The 7,009-nt window shown below is 39.3% G+C and overlaps 1 pseudogene; it reads right to left on the reverse strand.

Annotated features, from left to right (window-relative positions):
* Positions 1 to 5,790: 5,790 nt before the first annotated feature.
* Positions 5,791 to 6,750, reverse strand: LOC139041641 (olfactory receptor 2AE1-like; annotated as a pseudogene).
* Positions 6,751 to 7,009: the final 259 nt, after the last annotated feature.

Below are 7,009 nucleotides of genomic sequence, written 5' to 3' on the forward strand. Positions count from 1 at the left end.
ACACCCAGAAATTTAGGCTTGTTGAAGATCAAGGTGTGGTTATTCTGTCCCATCTCATTGTTGATAATCAGTCAATTAGTTATTCAATAGGTAACTGTATTTGTATTCACCAATATGTATATTCAACAAAAACATATTAAGTGCCTATTGGGTGCAATACACCATGTTAGGAGGAAGTAATAGCAGCTACAAATACCAGTTACTGAGAGACTACAATACAGGAATATACATATGTACTCATTTTTTTTCCATAAAAATACTTATGGGTGTAAACGTTATCATCATGACCTTTTTTTTCTGGGAGTTGAGTTTACTGTGACTATAAATATTTAAAAGTTAAGCCCATGACCCTCAAAAATACAAAATAAACTTCTATCAAATATTTTATTCAACTAAGTAATGTGGAAATCAATGAGATGATCAAAGTGGTTCCAAGAATCACAAACCCTTTTTGGGAAACAGGGGTTTATATAGTTTATCAGTAAAAGCACATTTGACAACACAACATCAACCAAAGAATGTTAGATCAAGGTTGTTAGGTTATATAGAAAATGGTTAAGATCCTAAAGGTCAATAAAACTTTAATCTCTGCTTTATCTTTCTCCTGGACAGAAATCTACAGATTAACATATAACTGCACAATGTTTGGGTTCTAATCAAATAGTAAATCATAAAGTCAAACAGATACATTGTTCTAGATAAATGAATAAGCCTTAGGTTGGCTGGTTAGACGATGCTATGGTATGCCAATGAAAGGACATTCAGTCATCTTCTTACATTATTTCCAAGTTTTTAATAATTTTTATGAATGAAATTGATTAATGTTAGACCCCCTAATAAGTGGAAGAGCCCAAATTTCAATACTATTCTAACTCCAAATCTTATTCTCTTTCAAATAAACCACGTTTCTGTCGAACATCTCCAGCCTAATGATATAAAGCAGGAAAGTAAAGAAAAATTCCAATAAAGTATAAAAAGTGATTATAGAAATATAAGTAGGATGTACTGGGGACATAAGGAGTCAATAAGCCTTACAAAGACAAGGAATGCTACTCAGGTGAGATGATTCAAGCTCAGTCTAGAGACAGGTGTTGATAGTCAGATGTAGAAGGAAAGAATGATGCCCCAGGAAGAAGAGAAAGCATGTGTTACATGCACTTGTATGAGGATAATGGAGCATTTTGAGAATTGAAGATAGATTTCTTTTAAGGTTTTAATAGTGTTTAAAGATTTCAAAGGGCTACCCACCCAAAAAGGCTCTACGTCCAGATAGGTTCACATGGGAATTTCATCAAATCTTCAGGAAACAGATAATTTTCACGCAATTTGAACTAAACCACAAAATTAAGAAGAAGCAAAGCTTCAGGAATTTTGTTGTTTGTTTTTATTGACTATAATTCAATATAAAATTTATACCAATATTTGGACTGTCTTGAACTCATTTCTGCCTCACTATAAGCTGAATGTTCTTTGAAGTTTTTCCATTTGAAACACTTAAAAAGCCCTAATTGAGTGTAGTGTGCCATTTCTTTAATGTGCTTGATTATATTTTCTAATATTTTATTTAAGGATTTAGGCTTTCATTAATGAGATTGGTTTATAATTCTTTTTAGTGATGAATTAAATTTATGAAATTAAATCTTCAGAAATTCCTCTTGAGAAAAAATATCAAAATACAGAAATATCTATAAATCCTATAATTCTAAGAGTATGACAACTTTTTAAGAGGAAAGATTGTGATGAACATTAAAGTCAGCAAAAGGTATGTAATGGAAAGAGCACTGGCTTTGGAGTCAGACAGTACTGAGTAAGGCCAGGACGAGGGAAAGGTAGGTGAGGCGCCTGGGGTACAAAATTTATGGAGCACTCACTCTCAGGGTCATTCAAGGGCAGGGTTGGCACATGAAAGTGAGTGCTTCCTTAAATTTTGCACCTCTGGTTTTTCATTCCCCTCACCCTAGTCTGGCCCCATGCTCTTAAGTCTGGATCCTAGCCCAGCCCTCACTACCTTCAAGATCCCAGGTGAGTTATTCAAGCTCTTTAAGCCTCAATTATTTTCTTCTGCTAAATGTGTTGATACTGTCCACCTACCTTAAACGATTCTGTAAGAATTAAAGAAAGATATATTATGTGACATATCAAGCAAATTGCCTACAATACCACAGATCCACAATAAAATGTGTACTTTTATCCTCACTACACAACTCCTCTCAAAAAAGGTGCTACAGGAAAAGTAGTTAGAAGCAAGATAATCATGCACGTTTTCTATGTTGCTAGGAGTTTGGATTCCATCGAGAATGATGGTTCTCAAAGTGTAGTACCTATACCAACAGCATCAGCCTATCATGAGAACTTATTAAAATTGTAAATTCTGAGTTTCTGAATCAGGAACCCTGATAGCAGGGTGAAGCAACCTGTTTTAACAAGCCATCCAGGTGATTCTAACATGCACCAATGTTTGAGAATCAGTGGTCTAGAAGAAGATGAGTATAACTGTGATATTTTAAGCAAGGAAATTATGTGGATGGATTTAATAATAGAAATATGAATGGGTGTGATTGAATGGGTGAGAGGTGAGAGGGATTCAAGACAGAAGACAGGAAGACTTGTTAGGGAGTTATTTTGTTAAAATAGATGTTATTCAAATCTGAACAAAAATAATAGAAGTGGGAACGAATAGGAGATAGGTGTGCAATAAATTGGATGGCAGGAATGTAATTTTGAAGCTTCAGTGACAGGTTATATCTTGGCCATCTCTATATCTGCAAACCTCTGGAAATTAGGTCACTGAAAGTTATCAACAAGTGCCTGCTTTTGAAGGAGCGAATCGAGGATATGTCCTACCCTACCCATATTTAAGTGATATAAAAGGTGTAATTTTTGTTTCTAAGAAAAAACTAATTCCCTTGCATACAGAAGATGAACAAAAGAGGTGAGGCTAGAGCTCCTTGACCTTTGTTATACCGAGAATGCAATAGACACCATTATCTTGGAATTTCTCTCCCTATAGCATTCCTTTATTTGTCTAATCACATCGATTTGGCCAAATGTGAATATTTTGAGGACTCTTAAGAATCATTGAACCCAAGTTAGTGTCACCATGCTTTTCTTGCCAGATATGAAGCAATGTATGGAGTGTCCAGACAATCAATACCCAAATAGTGATCGAGATCATTGCCTCTCAAAAGTGTGATCTTCTTGGCCTATGGAGATCCTATGGGGATGGTACTTGCCTGTGAAGCTCTTTGCCTGTCTGTCCTAACAGCTGTGGTTCTTGGCATTTTTGTGAAGTATAGCGACACACCCATAGCCCAAGGTATTAACTGGGCTCTCAGCTACTCCTGCTCACCTCCCTCATCCTCTGCTTCCTCTGACCTTACTCTTCATTGGACATTCCAACCCTCCACCTGGATCCTCCAACAAATGTTGTCTGGAATCATGTTTATTGTGGTGGTTCCCACCATTTTGGCTAAAACCATCACTGTAGTTCTGGCTTTCAAGTTCACAACCCCAGGGATAAAGATGAGGCAGTGGTTGCTGTCAGGGGCACCTAATTCCATCATCCCCATCTGCTCATTGATTCAGTTGACTTTCTCTACTGTCTGGTTGGGAAACTCTCCCCCTTTTGTTGATGTACATGCACATTCTGAGCCTACCTTCCCCATAATTCTGTGCGATAAGGGCTCTGTCGTTTTGTTCTACCTTTCCTTAGGATACTTGGACTCCTTGGCCTTCATGAGCTTCACCTTGGCTTTCCTGGCCAGGAGCCTGCCTGGCAATTTCAGGGAAGCCAAGTGCCTCACATCCAGCATGCTGGTGTTCTGTAGGGTCTGGATCACCTTCCTCCCTGTGCATAACAGCACCAAGGGGGAGGTCATGGTGGCTGTGGAGATCTTTTCCATCTTGGCTTCTAGTGCTGGGCTACTAGGATATGTCTTTGCCCCAAGAGCTATAAGGTTCCGCTAAAGCCAGATAGGAGTATCCTGCCAGGATTAAGGGGTAAAACAACTCTCATGGAAAATGAATATTCTATGGAATTACTGGATTATACAGTAATTTCATTTTCTAATTTTTGAGGAAACGTGAAACTGTTTTCTATAATGGTTGTGCCATTTTACATTCCCACCAACAGTGCTCAAGGGTTCCACGTTTTTCACCACCTCACCAACACTTGCATTCTGTTTCTTTAATGATAGCCATCCTAATGGACATGAAATGGTGTCTCACTGTAGTGTTTGTTTGTTTGTTTTTATTAAAGGGTGAGATTTATTGTTTCCTGTTTTATTAGATATAGTTGACATATAATATTATATTAACCCAAGGTGTCCAACACAATAATTTATGTATCTATCGTGAAATGATGACCACAGTAAGTTTAGTTAACATCCATCACCTCACAACATTATACATTTTTTCTCATCGGAAGAACTTTTATGATCTATTCTCTTAGCAACTTTCAAATATACAATACTGTTTTGTGAACTATAGTCACCATGCTGTAAACTATATCCATAGAACTTATCCATCTTATAGCCCTTACTGTCCTTGAATAAGTATCCATAATGTTGGCTTCAATTGTTTTGTTCCCAAATAATCTTATAGGATTCCTGACAAGGGCATTGTTGTGTGTGTAGAGAGGGAGAGGCAGCAGAAGAATAACCCCTTGTCTCTAACTGGGATTGTGAGCTAGCTGTTTATGAATCACCCTTGGGACTTCAGAAACAACCCAGGTATAGTTTGTGTAAAAATTAATTCTACTTGTCATTGGAGTATTACAAAGTAAATCCAACCTCAGGGCTAGGTGGGTAAGGTGACACCCAGCTCATGAGGGGTGGCTCACTCGATTACAGATGGCTAAAAAGCTGTTTCTCAGGGGAAAATACTTAGTTGTCGAAGACAGTATAACTTTCCTCTCAAACCTTAAGAGTTATTATTCTGAAGATGGTCCCAGGGATTCATGACATTTTTAACTAGTAGGGAAAGCAGGATATAAAAATTTGTCCCTCACTCTGGCATCCCTCAGACCATTAGACCCCAGGAAAGTTCACTGGGATGCCAGGCCTCTGCATATACACGCGATTAATATCTGGCTGAGACAAATGATTCTTACCAAGCTATCCACTGTAGTATTCTTTTTATAATATCTTCAGCTCTTTGAATTAATTACCTTGAATGTCATGTGGGACAGTAAAATAATCCAGGTCCTTTTCATTTATTAACCCATGCAACAAATAGTTATTGAGCAGTTAGTTCATGTCAGGCTCTTTTCTTGACTCTGGTGAAACAATAGTACACAAAGTAAAGTCCTTGCCCTCAGGGAGATTGCATACTTGTAAAATAGACAATAAGTATAATGTAAAGTAATTTTGTGTAACATCTTGTAAAGTAGTGCTACAAAGTGAAAGAAGGGCACACAGAATGGAGAGTGCTGCTTTGGATAGGGTAGTCAGGAACATGCTTAGAAATGCTTACATCTAAAAAGAGATAAAAAGGAAATGAGAGAGTGTCAAGCACTTTCAAGGCTTGATATTGGACTTCTCAGTTGGCAGAACTGAGAGAAAAAAATGTTTGTTGTTTAAGCCACCCTGTGTGTGGTATTTTTGGAATAGCAACCCAAATGGAGTAAGATAGTACTCTATGGTGCTTTGATGCCTGCGACCAAGTTAGAATACTGGAATTGTGTGCTGACCACTTCGTTTATGTAGTAGTCATCGGGAACCTGAACCCTTGAAAACTGTTAAAGGTTTACTCAGATCACTTTAAGGAGATTATCCCATTCTATTGCCATACTCAGGGCAACTCCAATTGCTGTCTTTGAGTGATAACATCTCTCCCCACCACTCTCCTCAGAGCCTTAGCTACATCCTTATTCCGGAGAGTATAAATCAAAGGATTCATTGTGGGAGTAATGATGCTGTAGAAAACAGAACCAACTTTATCTTGCAATGGAGTGCACTGGGACCTGGGCCTCATATATGAGAACATGCAGGCACCAAACCAGAGGGAAACCACAGTGAGGTGAGAGCTACAAGTGGCAAAGGCATTTCTCTTACACCCAGCTGCAAGCATCTGAATGATGCTGTGGAGGATGAAGGCATAGGATGTAGAAACCAGCAAGATGGGGAGGAGGAGAAGTAGGATGCTGCTGATGAACACTGTGGTCTCAAAAACAGCAACGTCTCCACATACCAGCTTCACAACAGCTGGAAATTCACAGTAGAAGTGGTGGATTTTTCAAGGCCCACAGAAAGGCAATTGCATCAACATCACCGTATAAATTAGGGAATTTATGGATGCCCCCAACCATGACATGACAGCCATCATGAGTCTCACCTTTCTCTTCATGAGAGCAGAGTAATGCAGTGGATGACAGATGGCAACGTAGCGGTCATAGGACATGAGAGCTAGGATAAGACATTCAGCACCACCCACAGACAAATAGAGGAAGTGCTGGGTGGCACAGCCCACAAAGGAGATGGACTTCTTGCCAGATAGGTAGTTGGTAGCCATCTTGGGGATGGTTGTGGAGACAAGCATCAGATCCACGAGGGAGGGATGGCTGAGCAGGAAGTACATGGGTGTATGAAGCCGGGGATCGGCACAGATGAGGAGAATGGTGAGGGCGTTGCCACTCACTGCAATAAGGAAGAGCACCATGGTCAAGGAGAAAAGAGAAAGATGGGTGAGGGAGTCATCAAAGAGCACTTCAAAGATGAAGTCTCCCAGAGAGGTCTGATTCCTCTGCCACATCTCCCCTTTCTCAGTCCCTGGAGAAACAGGAAGTGGAGATGAAGTGTGGTATCAAAAATACTGTGGTTCAGCATACCTGACGATAAGACATTTCATCCATGAAATAATTTTTGGAGAAATTTTTTCTATTTTCAATTATTCATCAGCTCAAATTATTGAAGTACCCTTTTAAAAAAAGAATTTCATGGGGCTGCTCCGTGGCCGAGTGGTTAAGTTCGCGCGCTCCACTGCGGCGGCCCAGTGTTCGGATCCTGGGCGC

This window comes from Equus asinus, chromosome 22 (assembly GCF_041296235.1).
Source record: "Equus asinus isolate D_3611 breed Donkey chromosome 22, EquAss-T2T_v2, whole genome shotgun sequence".
Classification (NCBI taxonomy): Eukaryota; Metazoa; Chordata; class Mammalia; order Perissodactyla; family Equidae; genus Equus; species Equus asinus.